The following is an 18,352-nucleotide window of genomic DNA, read 5'->3' on the forward strand; positions in this document are numbered from 1 at the left end:
CAGGCTTAGCTTACAGTCAGATGGCAAGCAGTCTGGAGGAGGCCATAGGCCTCACACTCTGGGGGTTGGGCGTTGGTTAATGGGAATTGACCCTTGAGGGTGGTGTCGATTCTGAGGGTGGGCTGATGCTGGGACCCTGGTGCGGTGTGGTTGGAGGCCTCGGTGGGGGGGATGTGGGCAAGGTGTGGAGACAAAGTTTGGTGATGTACTAGAGGGGTTTGGAAGACTTTTGCCACTTCCAGACTAGATTATTTCAATGCTCCCCTGGCAGGCCTCCCATGCTTTACTCTCTGAAATCTTCAGTTCATCTAAACTCTGCTGTAGGGCATAGTGTAAAAGGAAGTCAGAGTCTGAGGTTTAGAACTTCCTGAACTGTACACTGCAATGATTAAGATTTGTTGCCTGGTATTTGTAAATGTGCATGTTGTTTGGCACAAACAGTGCTGTATCAGTGCTGTATCTCTAATCTAAAAAAAATCATCACAGTTGTTTATTCCATCATTTATACTAAAAGGGTAAGAGGGTATGTTATGACTTACCTACAGTTGCAAGGGCAGTACCAACCTGTGAAATAAGAAGAATTATGCATTGTTAAGAATATTCTGCAATGTGAGTTTTTTTTCAATCTGGACACTTCTTAAGTGCTTCATTGTTGTGGCATTTGGGAAGATATTTCTAAAGCTCTATATTTGATTATTATTGTATTGAAGGCTTTCTTTTGTGCACTTCCTCTTATTTGTTTCTTCATTGTCTTTATGTATTTGGTGTTTGGTGGTTTTTTTGTTTGCATTGAAACACTATTGCTGCAGAATCCTTTGCCCACCGCACATTTACTGGCTGCTACTGTTTTACTGGCAGAGTGCTAATTTTTTAGCATGGGTATTCCCTTTTGGGATTCCTACTGTGCTCCTAGATTTAGAAGAGGTGAGCAGGCATAATTTCACCTGAGGCATTTGGTACCCTCTTGCCTTTGCCACAGGAGCTACATGTTCAGGATCTACTTTTACTATCTATAGTTTGCGGGTGAGACTGTAAATAATTATGTGATTGCCTTGACCAGAACTTACACATGCAGGGACAGCTCTGCTGGGCTGTGAAGGTGACCACAGCATTACATTTCATTGCTACCATATCCTGCCAAGCTCTTGACTCTGCAGTCCTGATAAAATCTCAGAATTCTTTATTGAAATATAAATACAGCACTTAGACAGCGCATTGCTAATAATTTTCAGACATGTATATTTTTATGATCTTATTTCTGCTTAAGCCTCTGTATTTCAGAAGAAATCGAATGTCTACATCTTTCCATATAGTTCCACTAATATCTGTGTTTCCCGTCATCCTTTTAAATTACCATTGTTTTCGATTCTGAGATTCAATACTGAATAGCATGCTCATTTATAATTTGCAACATACTATCTCTCTGACACTTCATTTACTACATCATGCACCCGATCTATATAACAGTTATAATGGTGCTATCATTTTCTCATGATCAATCATTGTAGGAACACTTTATTGGTGATTTGTTTTCTTTCTTATTCCAAATTCTCTGAACTAAATCACATCAAGCAGTGATTAAGTCAATGCCTATTAAAACTGTCACTTCACATTTGTGCTTCACGTCAGCTGTTCGCTAATTTACCTTTCCGTTTACTGCCCCAGATCAGTAATAAAATGACAGAGACCACAAAGATTGGCACTGATATAGATCGGACAGGAAAGCTACCTGTGAAGGGACAGAAAAGTAGTTTGAGCTTCTCATGATCTGCTTCAGTGTAAAAGAATGGTGACAAACACAAGGTAAATGCATTCCTTGTTTACTGGCTTAATATAGTATTATCATTACCACTTCTGAATTAAATTTCATTTTCTCCATTAGTACCAGTAGAGGATCTCAGTTCCACCGTGCAAGAGGTAGGAATATGTATGTCAGTCCTTATTTCTATAATTCAGTGCACCTTGGTAACTGAATATTACTGTTTTAAGCTTAGTACAATCCATTACAGATAAGGGTATTTTACTATTACTCCAACCTATCTGTTTATAAGTTGCTTTCTATCAACTTCTATATTTTTCTCAAGAAATGATAGATCAGCTAAAATGTTGCGTTCAACTCTTGTGACATTTGTCCTGGTGATTTATGACATTTATATCCATATTATAGAATCTTGGGTATGATACACACTTCATGTATCAAGATATTGAATAACACTTTTAATATAGAATGAATCATAGAATGGTTACAGCACAGAAGGCGGCCACTCGGTCCATCATGCCTGTGCTGACTCTCTGAAGGAGCAATTCACCTCGTGCCACTCCATCACCTTCTTCCCGTAGCCCTGTACATTCTTCCTTTTCAGATAATAATCCAATTCTCTCTTGAATGCCTTGATTGAACCTGCCTATACCACACCCTCAGGAGGTGTATTCAGATCCTAACAACTCATTCTGTGAAAAAGTTTTTCCTCATGTCGCCATTGCTTCTTTTGCCAATTATCTTAAATCTGTGCCCACTTGTTCTTGATCCTTCCACCAATGGGAACAGTTTCTCCCTATCTACTCTGTCCAGAGCCCTCATGATTTTGAATACATCTATCAAATCTCCTATCAACCTTCTCTTCTCTAAAGAAAACAGTCCCAACTTCTCCAATCCATCTACGTAACTAAACTTCCTCATTCCTGGAACCATTCTTGTGAATCTTTTCTGCAACCTCTCTAACGCATACACTTAAGTGTGGTGCCCAGAACTGGATGCAATACTTGACAATCCCTGTAAAATATTTATACTGGAAGTCAACATTTATAATGACAAAACTTTATCTAAATATGAGCAATTCACCATTAACAATTTGTTATGAACCAATCAAATATTTCAAAATGCTTCTTGAAAAATAATTTCATCCACTTGTTTTCCCTATAACTAAAATTTCTAATGTCCAAAGTTAGGTTTAAAAGCAATGATTTTTCTTTTAAATTATATATTTCACAATGACAATTAAATTTACTCATTGAGTTGTTTTTTTTGATACCTCATTTAAATTTTACTTCAAGACCTCAGTCTGCCTCCAAAGCTTGAGAATCAACTGGATTTTTAAAAAATTTTATCTCATGACAGATGGAAAAAGTTTCAACCACATCTGTGCATTCTGAGCAAGAGCAGTTTGCAAAATTTTCCAGCGTGCAATCGGTGCATCAACATGACTGAAGCAGTTCATTTTGTCAGGATTTTAGAGTTTGTCAGTTAACTTATATGTAAGTTAAGCTTTTGAGAACACAAGCAAGGTTAGTGCTGTTGAGAAAGAATGAGGATGAAATACGATGATGGCAGAGATTAATTATGGCATCAGTGAGGCCAGCAGAAGCAAGAGAGGTGACACCAACAATTCTGTTATTTTGTTTATAATTTATAAATTTATATAAGATCTAGGAATATTTGTTAAATTGCGAGCTTCTCAGCAATAAAACGGAATTAATTAGTCTTAATATATCTGACATACTGTTTGCACCTTTATATGAAATCTAACCTAAAGAAACCTTGCTGACTTTGGGCTGAAATTTAAGTAATGGCAGCCCGCACGCATGAGCCTAGCTTCGTGGAGCTGCCGTGATATTAAATGCGGTGGCTCATTTAAATGATGTGAGGGGCGGGCGGTCTGTCCCTGGCAACGGCACAGGTGCCACTGCGCAGGCGCCGATGCCATTTTTAAAGGGCTTCAAACCCTTCACTTCAGTTTAAGTATTTAAAGATATCGGCAGTGTAACTTTATTTTAACAAATTAAATATATGTTTCCAGCCCCTCTCCTACTAGACAGCTCCTTGCACTCTCCCCCACCAAAATACTTACCTTATGTACCTGACCTTTGCCCCCCGAAAGTTCATCAACTTTAACTTCAACCCCTTCCCACCATTCCCTACACCAATCAGATTAGTTTAAACCCACTCCTCCCTGCCTTCTCCCGCAATGAGATACTTAACTGCTCCCCCCTCACCACCAGTGTTCCACATCGGATCTCCATATGGCCTCAATATCAAAGTGGGACAGACGGCGGGAGTGGGTAAGTAATTAATTTGTTAATTAGCATTTTTAAAAATATGTAAATTCTGCTCCTGTCGCTGAGTGGTGGGGGGGCCGCCACTAGGCATCGCTGCCACTGCCAATATCAGGCTGGGCCTTCCCGGCGTCCTCTGCCGGAGGCATTTTCTGGCCCCCCTCCCACCACAACCCCCGAAGTCGGCGGGGTGGGGGGGGGGAGGGGTGCTGTAAAATGCGCCTCATTATGTCAATTTTAGACCATAAGTATAATATCAACTTTTAATAAGTAAAGCCCAATTTATATTAATTTACTGTGATCTGTTCAAACTACCATTGTCACCTCAGATACGAAGTGTCAGTTATTAACATCTACTTGAGTACCTTGTATACTTACGTTTAATATTTAAAATGCTGCTAATTGTATTATCATAAAGATCTGTTAGTTCATGATTTCATCTCCTGGATGTCTGTTTGAGGTTAACTCCTTCTCTCAGCAATGTACTGGTCATTTGAAGGATTATTGGCCACAAACAGATTAATATTCTTCAGACTGGTTAGTGTTCGATGGTTCAAGTGAGGAAAAATTAGGTATCTAGTAATCCTCTAGACATAGATGGTAAATCCCTAGTTATTATTGTGATGGGGAATTAAGGTGAAGAAGTTCAGCATTCACCTGGTCTTTAAGTACTGCACCTTGCATTGTTTATGGCCTTATTAGTCACAGGATTATTTTACTTACAGGGCTGAATTTTAGAGAATCAAATCATTTTGGTTAGGCATGTGAAAAGGCATTACAAGGATAAAAGATGAGTTAGTGCTTTAAGTTTATAATAAATTACTCTTGTCTTAGTTTGTTCTACACCAAGAATTTGTAATGAAGAAATATTCCCTTGTGCAGGTAATATCATTGCACTTACTTCTGAAACCAGATATTATGTATATCCCTACAGCATATTCTTTTAAGTCATATGCATTGTGTGCTCTGCAAATATAATCTCCACAGTCTGAATCATCAACACTTATTTCCTTCCAGACTGAACTGTTTACTCCAGAAGCCAACTGTGCACTTCCACTTTGCCCCCAGGATTTCTTTTTCCAGATAGATGCTGGGTTACTGTCCACTGTACAGTTCAGTTCAAGGAACGACTGGGGCGTAACGTGGATGATGTCGTGGAGCAGTGGATGGAGCTGATCTGAGTCAGAAGTCCTGTAATATATGACTGGCTGTGGATCATCTGAATCAAAACAACGGAAATGGAAAGTAATTAGTCATATAGGCAGCTTCAATAAAGCATTGTAGAATTGTGTACACCCGATCAGAGACTAGACAAAACTGACTGGAATTAAAAGCACCAATTGTAGGTATGTCCTTTCTGTAAAAAGATAGATATCTTGTATTGTAATAGTTATCTAAGGCCACAGAACAGTTTTAGAAAAAACTACTGGCGTAATACAGGCAGTGCAGTGGTTAGCACCGCAGCCTCACAGCTCCAGCGACCTGGGTTCAGTTCTGGGTACTGCCTGTGCGGAGTTTGCAAGTTCTCCCTGTGTCTGCGTGGGTTTCCGCCGGGTGCTCCAGTTTCCTCCCACAGCCAAAGACTTGCAGGTTGATAGGTAAATTGGCCATTGTAAATTGCCCCTAGTGTAGGTAGGTGGTGGGAGAATGGTGGGGATGTGGTAGAGAATATGGGGTTAATGTAGGATTAGTATAAATGGGTGGTTGTTGGTCGGCACAGACTCGGTGGGCTGAAGGGCCTGTTTCAGTGCTGTATCTCTAAATAATTGTTCTTCTTGATTACACTTACGGAAGGATTGATTGTTAAAATAGAATTCTATTTACATTCATTTTATTCCTAAGCAAATGACAGGCAGACAAACCGCTCTCAAGTTGACACCTCACAAACCAATCACCAAAAATGTGCAAGAGGAGCACAGATTGACCTACTCTTCAATTTCCCTTCCCTTCCCTGTTGTGGTGGTATCTCTCCTGTTCTTGTTTTTGTAATCAGGACCTTGTGAAGCCACACATATAAAACTACATTCTACCACTCTGACCCAGCAAATAGGTCAGTCCTTGACAGGAAGTTTTGTGAATAGGAAAAAGCCCAACTAACCAGCAGCATTATCGTAGTTAAAGCTCGCTTTCTCAAGATCTCCCTCAATCTATTTGTCTTCAGAAACACATCGAATAGATTCTTGAATCACTTGTTATAATTCAGAAGTCTTTTCTTGTATTTTATTTCATAAATTTATACCCCTAGGTTTAAAATGTCCCAGTAACCTTTATTCCTTTCTTGCTCATTTTTAATCTTGATCCCAAATGATTTGAACCTTTCACCATGTTGAATAATTTGCACAGATCAGATTTATTATTTTTACTAATAATGTTGAACGTATTATAGAATCAAGGAGGTCATTTTGGCTCATCTCACACATGTGCCAGTTCTCAGAAACAGATGTCCAATTTACTTCCATAGCCCAGCATTCTCCCCATAGCCTTGCAAATTAGGCCTCTTCAGGTAAATTGCAAGTCCAATTGCTTTTTAAAAGGTCCTAAAGAATCTGATTCCACCACCCTTTAAGGTGGTGCACTGAAGAGCTTAACAGCCCTCTGTCTCAAGAAATGTCTCCTCATTTCCACTCTAGTTCTGCCAATTATTTTAAATCTCTAGATACTGACCCACTTGCCAGAGAAAATAGATTAACATTACTTGCTTTATCAAAACACCTCATCATTTTGAATACCTCTATTAGGTCTCCCTTTAATCTTCTCTGTTCTAAGGAGAATAATCCAAGCTTCTCTAATCTTTCCACATAACTGAGCTCCCTCATCACTGGCATCATCCTGGTAAACCTCCTCTTTACCCTCTACAAGACATCCTTCCTAAACTGTGATACCCAATATTATACACTATGCTCCAGCTGAGGCCTAACCACTTAAACTACTTTGAAAATTAAGCATAAAGTGCTGAAACCTGTTAACAATTTAGAGTGTCATTTGCCAAAGTGAGATCCTTGGATTATAAGTCTACATTGAAATCAACAATTTCTACAAGAGAAGATTGCCTCAATGAGCAGCCTGCTCGGTTGTAATATATTCATTAAAGAGAAAGTATATGCCACTAAAAAGTGCATCATCTTAAGTACTAAGTTCATCTTAAATGTTGTAAAAGAGCTTTCTACATGTGTGTTTCTTACTTGTTCCTTTTACTGTGTTTCCTTTGATCCCCCAAATTGGTTTGGTGAATCTTCTGTGCTGACTTCCTGCAATCACTGTCAGCTTCAAGCACCCCAATTCATGTATAGCACAGTTAAATTCTGATTCAAACTCTTCCTACTCTGCTTTTGATCCAAACACAAAAGAGCAACTCTCCCTGAAGGGCCAGTATCATTGAGATTGCCCAATTTAAGTAAGACTATTCTATCATTGAGGCCTTCAGCACAACCATCTGAGCTGGATTTCAGACCCAGATCCCAGAACTGAAAGGACAGTGAGTGAACTTGGATATTCCAAACGCAGCTTGCCATTCATATGTACATACACTCCAGCCTGATACTGCCCAATTGCTTTTTAATGCTTCAGTGAAGCAGTCAGTATCTAGGCCACCTCAGATTTCTGTTAGAAGTCTGTAAGGAATTAAAAATCAAAAACAAAAGACCATCAAAAAACATATTAACTTAAAATACTGACAGTTCACATTTAGTGTTATCTGTTTTATTATCCACTCCTTACTTGTCATATGACGGACCTGACAGGTACAGATTGTCCCATGGTCTTGCAAAGTGGAGATAAAGGTTAATTGACTGGTAATGTTAAATGTGCCATCTGAGTTCCTGAAGGTGGACAGTCTAGTCGTATATCTCACCACAACATCTACTTGTGAAGATTGAGCATTTTGAGAAATGGTTTGTTCTTGGTGCAGCCATTTAATGGAGATATTCTGAGGATAAAATCCCCCAGCGAGACAGTACAAAACAGATTCATTCCCCACCAGTAATTCCTCCTGAGTAATGGAGATTGCTGGAGGAGATGGCGGGACTGTAATATACAATGCAAAATATAGCTATGTTGGATGTAAATGCTAAAGAAAGCAATAACAAAACAACGTCAAGCAAGCTTTACACACTCAATACGTATAACAATTCCATTTCAATAAAGGAATTGCACAGCAGATATTTAGGGAATGTAATTTGTATCTCAATCTTGGAAGATCACCTAACCCATTGACTGGCAGAATCACATAAAAACCCTTCCCATTAGTGATAAAAATAGTACTTCAGTTATTTATTCTTATGTTTTTTGTCTAAAATGTCAAATTTTGCATGCGGTCCAATGTTGTTTTCAAAGGGATTTTCAGGATTTCACATCTTTCAGCCCAAATTCAGCAGATGCACATCAATCTGGACCTTACCTCTTCCTGTGCCATGGATCACTGCTGTTATGATAAATGTGCAGTACGTATCTATACTCTCCTTATATTGTAGTGATGCTTTTTGATTTATGTTGCTACTCTCAGCTGCCAATAGATACCCTGAAATTTCAGAGGATTTATGGCACAATGCCAAAAAGATGTTACTGGATTTTCAAGCAATGAAAGAACTGAAATTACTGGATTTGTTTGCAAGACTTTGTGAAGTTGAATTATTGACTGGAAATTTATGCCCCACCCCCCAGGCTGGGAAGCAGGGGTGCACAAGATCGGATGGAATAGTGGGGGATGCTGTGCTCATTACCTACCCGCTGCCAGGGAGGTAGCAGCTGGCCTGCCACCCTTTTTCCGCCGTAGCTATAATTTTACCAGCGGCGGATGGGCACCATAGCCTGGGGAGGCCACCCAGTAAAATATGGTGGCTTCCTTGTGGGCTGGAGAGGGCCCTCCTGATGGGGCACCCCATTCCCCAAGGAGGACCCCACAGCAGCATGGGCTTACTTGGCTGGAAGACCATGCCCCCTAGTCCGCCCTCACGATCGACACATCCTCCCCGTCACAAGGCTGGGCTGATTGGTTGCGGCAAGCCCCGACCCCACTTACCTTATTTTCTAGCCTCCATCGCTGGCTGGGTCCGGGGACTATTGCAGAATCAGCAGTGGCCACCACTCTCAATGGTGCTGCTGGGACTGAGGAGCTGCCGGTCCTCTGATTGGCCGGCAGCTCTTGGAGGCGGGACATCCTGCCTCAGAGGGCTGGAAGGCAAGACATTATGCAATTAATTGCCTGAGCTATGCAAAATAGCATTGTGGCTTCCACAGCCAGCGGAGGCAGGCTTGCCCCCAGCTTTCCAGCTGCTGGATGTGGCCACCGCCTCACTGTTAAATCCCAGTCATTATTTATGACTGGGGAAAAAAAAAGAATTAGAACTGAAGAACCTGAATTATATGTATATTACAGTTGCACTAATATTATAAGATGACGGAATGGAATTATTGCAGCTAACGTTGACATTTTCTAAGAAGCTTCATGTAAATTTCCATGTAAAATCTGCATTCTCCCAGTGAGGTGCAAGTACCATTAATGTAGATCTCTAGACTACGTATCCTACCTTATATCCAACATTCTTCATTCTTGAACAATTACCTTCCATTGAATTGCACTTTCATGGTTTCAGCCATTCAGAAGTGATCACATTGGACGGGGTATTCTATTATTTTTATCTCTAATTATACTATTAAATCCTTTACATGTAATTATAAGTAGTTTAAATAAATATATATATACATTTATGACAATATATGCATAATTTACCATCAACATGCAATCGTGTTCCAGGTCCACATTTCTCGAATGGTGGGTAGACAGTTGGTACCTTCATCTCACAGGTACAATTACTATCAGAGATTTGGAAAGTAACATTTTCAATCTTCAGGAATATAGTACGGCGGCTAAGAACACCTGCAGCAATGTCAAGGATGCAGGTCGGATTAATGCTTTCACTGAAAATATCAGGGATCCCCGGAGAGCTCTTGTACCAGATTGCACAGATCCACAGTGGCGCAGTGGTTAGCACTGTAGCCTCACAGCTCCAGCGACCCGGGTTCAATTCTGGGTACTGCCTGTGTGGAGTTTGCAAGTTTTCCCTGTGTCTGCGTGGGTTTCCTCTGGGTGCTCCGGTTTCCTCCCACATGCCAAAGACTTGCAGGTTGATAGGTAAATTGGCCATTATAAATTGCCCCAAAGTATAGGTAGGTGGTAGGGAAATATAGGAACAGGTGGGGATGTGGTAGGAATATGGAATTAGTGTAGGATTAGTATAAATGGGTGGTTGTGGTCAGCACAGACTCGGTGGGCCGAAGGGCCTGTTTCAGTGCTGTATCTCTAAACTAAACTAAACTAAGATCCAATCACTGTCATTTGCGATGTAATTAAATGTACAGTTTAATGTGACGGATTTTCCTCGCAGGACGCTGACTAGATGTGGCTGAGTTACCTCCTCAATCACTGGATCACCTAATGGAACAAAATGTATCAATTGCCAATGTAATCTCCGAACCAATCAGACTGATCTACAAATGATGGAGAAGATTTATTATTTATTTGAAGATGTGTATAATTCACATGTTCACAATTTTGCTATGAAGAGAGGATGTCTGCAATAAGGAAAATTACAGAGAAAAATATCCTCCAACTCATTTGGTGAATTTAACAGTGTGTAAATGGTAGTGTTAATCCCCTGATTTATTAATGTGCATTTAGCTTATCTAACTGTGATTAGAATATTCTTGTTTACAGTATATTGCAGTAGTGCAAAAGGGTAGATCCATTAAGTGAGAAGCAGTATCTTCCTGATGTGTTGAGTTACTTTAAATAGTGTGTGTTGTGCAGAGGAAGAGATGTATTACCAATAAATGTATTCCAGATGCAGACAGCTCTCAGGTTCAGGGAATTCAAGTTGTTCCCCTGGCTTGGACAGTATGGAAAGGGTAATATAATAAAAGCAAAATACTGCAGATGCTAGAAATCTGAAATAGAAACAAGAAATGCTGGAATACACAGCAGGTCTGGCAGCATCTGTGGAGAGAGAAGCAGAGTTAACGTTTCAGGTCAGTGACCCTTGTTGATCCATCTCTTGTCATTGAAGAATCCCTTGTAGGGGTGCAGCAATAAATACAACACTGTTTCCATAGGTTTGTAGGCAGGAGAATTTGCCTACAGTGCAAGTCCTGCATACAGATGTTTATGAGGACCAGATGACCCAGTCTGATGACAGAGAAGCATTTTCCCCACTCCCCTCAGTTATGTGGGTGAGTTATATTCCCACCTACAGCTGGACAAAACTATGTGTCTCGAAAAATTCAATCAAGTCTGTTAGACACGATCTCCCCCTAACAAAGCCATGCTGACTATTCCTGATTAATCCCTGCCTCTCCAAGTGGGGATTAATCCTGTCCCTCAGACTTTTTCCAATCGTTTCCCAACCACTGATATTAGACTCAGCAGCCTGTAATTACCTGGATTATCCCTGCTACCCTTCTTGAATAATGGTACCACATTCGCTGTCCTCCAGTCTTCTGGTACCTCTCCTGTGGCCAGAGAGGATTTGATAATTTTTGTCAGAGCCCCTGCTATCTCCTCCTTTGCCTCACATAACAGCCTGGGATACATCTCATCTGGGCCTGGGGATTTATCCACTTTTAAGCCCGTTAAAACAGCGAATACTTCCTCCCTTTCAATGCTAATTTGTTCAAGTATATCACAATCCGCCTCCCTGATCTCGACACCTACATTGCTCTTCTCCATGGTGACCACAGAGGAAAAGTAATCATTTAAAACCTCACTTATGTTAATGTTCTGCAAAGGAAACCCGACCGAGCCCAAATGCTGAACCCAGAAGTGCGATCCGACCTGTCCTGATCCCGACACATGTCGTTGGGTCCCGTCGGTGTCGGGTCGGGTAGTAGGCCTTTACATCAGTACATGGGTATTAGCTGTTTTAGCGTATTCTTAGTAGTTTTAACTAAATTAGAGTTTTAAGGTTAATAAACTTACATCTTTCTTGTGTAAATCTAAGAAAACCTGTCTGGTTGATTTCTTTGCATTATAATTGGAGAGCAGTGAACAAGGATTCACTGAGGGGAAGCTAAAAACACCATGTTTTAAAAATTAAGCCATGTTATGGTCAAACCAGGAAAAGGCTCAGAGGGAACCCTTAGATCCCTTTCTCACCTGGTCGTAACATAACACTGAGCCAACTTTGTATCTTTACTGCCACTTTCCCCTTCATTTCATGGACCTCTATCTTCTGAATAAACTTCCTGCTTGGTACTTTGTCCAATGTCTTCTAAGTTCCATATATCCAACATCTACTGCATTATTTCAATCAACCTTCTCTGATACCTCATCAAAGAATTCAGTCGAGTTAGTCAGATATGATTTACCTTTAACAAAATCATACTCTCAAGTTTCTCCTTGATTAACTTTGATTGCCTTTTCAAACAAAAGTTTATTTTGTCCCTGATTATGGTTTCCAATAATTTCCCTACCACCAATGTTAGGCTCACTGACCTGTAGTTTCCTGGTTTATTCCTCTCCCCTTTCTTGAAGAGTGGTATAACATTAGTAACTCTCCAGTCCTCCAACACTATTACCATATACAATGAGGATTGTGAAATTGTGACCAATATCTTTGTTGTTTTTACCTTTGATTCTTTCAACAACTTAGGATGGATTCCATCTAGACCAGGTGACTTACCAACTTTCAGTAATGTTAATCTTTAGTATGTCTTCACTGTTGATTATTATTCTGTCCATAGCCTGTCTTTCCTCTTTTAATGTAAAATTCACATCATCTGCTTCCTTTGTGAAGACAGATACAATGTACTCATTTAATACTTTTATCGTGTGCTCCTGCTGTACATGACAGTTTCCTTTTGCGTCCTTAATAGGCCCAACATTTTCCTTAGCGAACCATTGGCACTTTATGTGTTTATAAAATAGTTTATAGTTCAATTTAATGTTGCCTGCTATTCGTTTCATATAACCTCTCTTTGCCTCTTGTTTTAACGTTTACAATTCTCTTCTGTGCTTTCTATAATCTTCCTGGTTATTAGTTGAATCTTGCTCCTGACATTTGTCGTGAGCTTCCTTTTTCTGTTTTATTTTAACTCTTTTTTCTTTGTCATCCAGTGTGCATTATCTTTGGATGTTCTACCTTATGCTTTTAAAGAAATGTACCTCATTTGAAACTATCTCTTCGCTGAATGCCCTCCATTTCTGCATGACTGCTGTACCCTGCAATCTCCTTTTCTTATCTACCTGTGCTATGTCCTTTCTGAAATTATTGAAGTTGGCTCTTCCCCAGTTAAGCATTCGCACTTCTGAAACTTTCTGGTCTCTTTCCATAATTACTTTAAACCTAATTAAGTTGTGGTCACTGTTAGCTAAATGATCTCCTATTTTTGCACACTCCCCTTGCCCTACTTCATTTCCTAGAACCAGATCCAACACTGCTTCCTGCTTTATTGGACTGGAGACATATTGATCAATAAAGTTCTCCTGTGCACATATCAGAAATTCTTCTTTTTCCCCACTCTTGGTACTATGTTTTCTCTCAGTTTATATTAGGGTAATGAAAATCTCCTAATATTACCACTCTATTTTTGTTACACACCTTTGAAATTTGCCTACAAATTTGCTCATCTATCTCCTTCTCACTGTTTCGACCTCTATAAAAAAAACTCCCAATAATGTACCAACTGCCCCTTTGAATCAAGAAACTCAGTCCTAAAACTTGGAGGAAATCCTTTCTATTTAGCGTTGTAACATCTCCTTAATCAACGCTGCCATGCCCTGTCCTCTTTTTCCTTCTCTATCATTCCCGAATACTTGGTAACCAGGAATATCAAGAACCTATTCCTAGCCTTGTTTGAATCATATAGCAATTCATGCCTGCAGCTCATCAACCTTAATAGTTACACATTAATGTGCATACAATTTAATACCTCCTTCATCACTTTTGCTATTTTCCTCAGTCTGGTCCCTGCAATTTTTGGAATATTTCAAATGTTACTGCTGATTATATCACTCTGACCGTGATCTAATTTCTGCTCCTTTCTGCTAATTTCTGGTCCCCCCACCCCCTGCCAAATTAGTTTAAACTCTCTCCAACAGTACTAGTTACCGTCTCAGTGAGAACATTGGTCCTGGCTTTGTTCAGGTGGAATCCAACCATCTTGAACAGGTGTCCCATCCCCCAGAACCAGTACCTATGTCCAAATACACTTCCTCTTGCACCACATCTCCAGCCACGCATTTACATGCACTATCATCCTGTTTCTATACTCTACCAAAACTGAGAATAATCCTGAGATTACTATCTTTGAGGTCCTGTTTATAATCTTTCCTAGCTACTGAAATTGTGCCTGAAGGACCTCAAAATCTTTTTTACCTATGTCATTGGCTCCAATGTGGACTATGACTTCAGGCTGTTTCTGTTCTTCTAGAAGAATATCCTTCACACGTTCAGTGATACCCTTTACCCTGGTACCTGGGAGACAACAGACCATTCGGGAATCATGATTGTTGTTGCAGAACAGCCTTTCTATGCCCCTTACTACGGATACACCTACGACTACTACATTTCAACTATTTCCTATTCCTTTGTCTGCAGGCAAATTTTCCATGCTTACTACATTCCTCCAGGGAATCTTCACCCTCTCCTGTATTCAAAATGAAAAGTGGTTAGCGAGTGCCACTGGCTTGGCAGATTCCTGCACACTACTTGTGTCTTCCCCCTACCAGAAACACAGAATCACAGAATCGTTACAGCACAGAAAGAGGCCATTTGGCCCATCGTGTCTGTGCTGGTTCTCTGAAGGAGCAATTCACCTAGTGCCACTCCTCCGTCTTCTCCCTGTAGCCCTGCACATTCTTCCTTTTCAGATAGCAACCCAATTCCCTCTTGAATGTCTTGATTGAACCTGCCTCCACCACACTTTCAAGTAGTGCATTCCAGCTCCTAACCACTTGCTGCGTGAAATGTTTTTCCTCATGTCGCCATTGCTTCTTTAGCCAATTACCTTAAACCAGTGCCCTCTTATTCTCAATCCTTCCATCAATGAGAACAGTTTTTCCCTATCTACTCTATACAGACCTCTCCTGATTTTGAACACCACTAACAAATCTGCTCTCAACCTTCTCTTCTCAAAGGAAAAAGTCCCAACTTCACCAACCTAACCACATAACTGTAGTTCCTCATCCCTGAAACCATGCTCATGAACCTTTTCTGCACCCCCTCTCTAATGCCTTCACATCTTTCCCTATGTGTTGGTCACCCATTATCTCACCCCCGTACCTTCTGCAGCTGTGTGGTGACAGCAGCCTTGAACATATTCTGCAGAGCTACTCTCAGATGCACTGCAGCAATTCCAGCCACTTCTCAAGTTCTGAGCATGAGCTCGAGCAACTGGTGGCACTTGCTGCACATGTGGTTATCCAGGATGCATGAAGTGGCCTGGAGTTCCTGCATAGAACAGGATATGAGTGCAATGGGTTCCAGCTGGCCTACCATGGTAGTCAATTTACTGACCACTAACACTGAAATCTAAAAAGCTAGCATCTACAACACTGAGATATTGATCTATAAAATTCTAAGAAACTGACCACTGAAAAACTGAATGCTAAAATAGTACTCAGTTAATAAAAGGCACTGGAGATTATACCTATCAATCTAAAACACAATGGGAATCATAATCAAGTGCATTTCAATGGTGAAAAATGAACAATTTAAACAAACTAAGACTTGCCTTTAACCCTCCAATCTGTTCACTCCATGGCAGTGACATCACTTTTGAGAATTTCTATTTTTTTAATTTCTGCTTTCAACATGATGTGCTTTAACTCTGCCTGATCACTCTCAGTGACTCTCCTCCGCCGGTTCTCCTGTTTTTTCTCTGTTGTCCTCTTGCGCTGTTTTCTCTCAGGCTTACTCTCTCTGCTCTCACTATTTAAGGTCAACTAATTCAAAATAAAGTCTTTGCTGAAAGAGTGGGCCGGGGGCTTCAAGTGATTGCCTTCGCTGAAGTAGAGGATAAAAAAAATCTATCGCCACACAAGACGATTTCATCCATATGTGTCTTTCTGGTTATATTACCAACAATTTTCCACCAAGATATAAATATTATTATTGTTGTTGAGAATGTTCCTAACTTCATAAAATAACCATGTTAGGACTCTGGGTACATAAAGTCCCTAAAATTCGAATGGATTGTTCAAGTCTCCTACTTTGTCTCCGATGGGAGACTGATGGAATTCCAAGAGAAAAAAAAATTGCTTTATTCAACCATTTACACTGTTTCTCTGAGGTTTTAGCAGAATTACAGCAGGAGATCCTTTGGAATTTCATTATTATCTCACCCATTCTGCATTATCTGAATCATCTAATACCACGTTTTTTAAGAAGACAGTAACTTATACATGACAGACATCTTGGGGTTTTAAATTGTACCCTACAACATTTTCTTTTTAATATTTGTGGCTGTAAGTCACCACAAATGTTAATTTGTAAACTTAAAGAATGATGTAGCAAGACACAATTGTTTTATCAATCTGTTTTGTTTAAACTGTAACACTGATGATGGATTAAACCACTGATCAATACATGTTGATAGATTTTTGTTGCATAAGTGCATCAAAGGATATGGAGAAAAGGCAGATAAATGAAATAGAGTTGCAGATCAGCCAGGATCTAATAGAATGATATTTGTATAGATTTGAAGGGTTGAATGGCCTACTCCTGTTCCCATGTCAATGTATAATTACACTATCAATTTTACATCAAAAGAGAAATGATTTTAGAGTGTAACAGCACAAAAATAGATTGGTTTGGATGAGCAATCTGACTGCCTATCAAACTAAACAAGAATTGAAACACGTCAGTCAGTAGTCACAGACTGTTTGGACACAAGAACACAAGAAATAGGAGCAGGAGTAGGCCATTCAGCCCCTCGAACCTGCCCCGCCATTCAATAAGATCATGGCTGATCTGTCCCAGGCCTCAACTTCTCTTTCTGGCCTGCTCGGCATAACCCTCAACTCCCCGAGATTTCAAAAATCTATCTACCTCCTTTTTAAATATTTTTAGTGATCTAGCCTCCACAATTCTCTGGGGTAGAGAATTCCAGAGATTCACCACCCTATGAGAGAAGAAATTCCATTGCATCTCAGTTTTAAATGTGTGACCCCTTATACTGTAACTATATCTCCTAGTTCGAGATTCCCCCACCAGTGGAAACATATTCTTAACATCTACCCTGTCAAGCCCCCTTAGAATCTTATATGTTTCAATAAGATCACTTTTCATTCTTCTAAACTCCAATGAATAAAGGCCTAACCTGTTTAGCCATTCTTGATAAGAGAACCCCTTCATCCCAGGAATCAGCCTAGTGAATCCTTTCTGAACTGCCTTCAATGCCAGTATATCCTTCCTTAAATACAGGGACCAAAACTGTACACAGTACTCCAGATGTGGCCTCACCAATACCCTGTACAGTTGTAATAAGACTTCCATATTTTTAAACTCTAACCCCCTAGCAATCAAAACCAAAATTCCATTTACCTTTCTAATTACCTGTTGCACCTTAGAGATACAGCACTGAAACAGGCCCTTCGGCCCACCGTCTGTGCCGACCATCAACCACCCATTTATACTAATCCTACACTAATTCCATATTCCTACCACATCCCCACCTGTCCCTATATTTCCCTACCACCTACCTAAACTAGGGGCAATTTATAATGGCCAATTAACCTATCAACCAGCAAGTCTTTGGCATGTGGGAGGAAACCGGAGCACCCTGAGGAAACCCACGCAGACACAGGGAGAACTTGCAAACTCCACACAGGCAGTACCCAGAATTGAACCCGGGTCGCTGGAGCTGTGAGGCTGCGGTGCTAACCACTGCGCCACTGTGCCGCCCACTGTGCATGCTGACTTTTTGTGTTTCCTGTACAAGAACACCCAGATCCCTCTGTACTGCAGTGTTTTGGAGTCTTTTTCCATCTAAATAATAATCTGCCTTTTTATTCTTCCTACCAAAGTGGATTACCTCACACTTTCCTACATTGAACACTATCTGCCAAGTTTTTGTCCACTCCCTTAACCTATCTATATCCCCTTGCAGATTCTTTGTGTCCTAATCACAACATGCCTTCCCACCTATTTTTGTATCATCAGCAAATTTGGATACTCTACACTCTGTCCCTTCCTCCAAGTCATTAATATTGATAGTAAATAGTTCAGGTCCTCGGACTGCTCCTTGTGTCACCCCACTAGTTACGGCTTTCCAACCTGAAAAAGACCCACTGATCCCGACTCTCTGC

At 40.3% G+C, this 18,352-nt stretch overlaps 1 long non-coding RNA gene across 3 annotated transcripts; it reads left to right on the plus strand.

Annotated features, from left to right (window-relative positions):
* Window positions 1-445: 445 nt before the first annotated feature.
* Window positions 446-12,048, plus strand: LOC137381378 (uncharacterized). 3 transcript variants are annotated; one of them, XR_010977161.1, is made up of 6 exons: window positions 446-609; window positions 1,666-1,803; window positions 1,883-1,917; window positions 5,071-5,399; window positions 8,386-8,492; window positions 10,437-12,048. It is a non-coding gene; the product is annotated as an uncharacterized lncRNA (long non-coding RNA). The 3 variants fall into 3 exon arrangements; XR_010977163.1 differs by having other exon boundaries at window positions 5,122-5,399; XR_010977162.1 differs by lacking the exons at window positions 446-609; window positions 1,666-1,803; window positions 1,883-1,917 and adding an exon at window positions 3,098-3,373.
* Window positions 12,049-18,352: the final 6,304 nt, after the last annotated feature.

This window comes from Heterodontus francisci, chromosome 22 (assembly GCF_036365525.1).
Source record: "Heterodontus francisci isolate sHetFra1 chromosome 22, sHetFra1.hap1, whole genome shotgun sequence".
NCBI lineage: Eukaryota > Metazoa > Chordata > Chondrichthyes > Heterodontiformes > Heterodontidae > Heterodontus > Heterodontus francisci.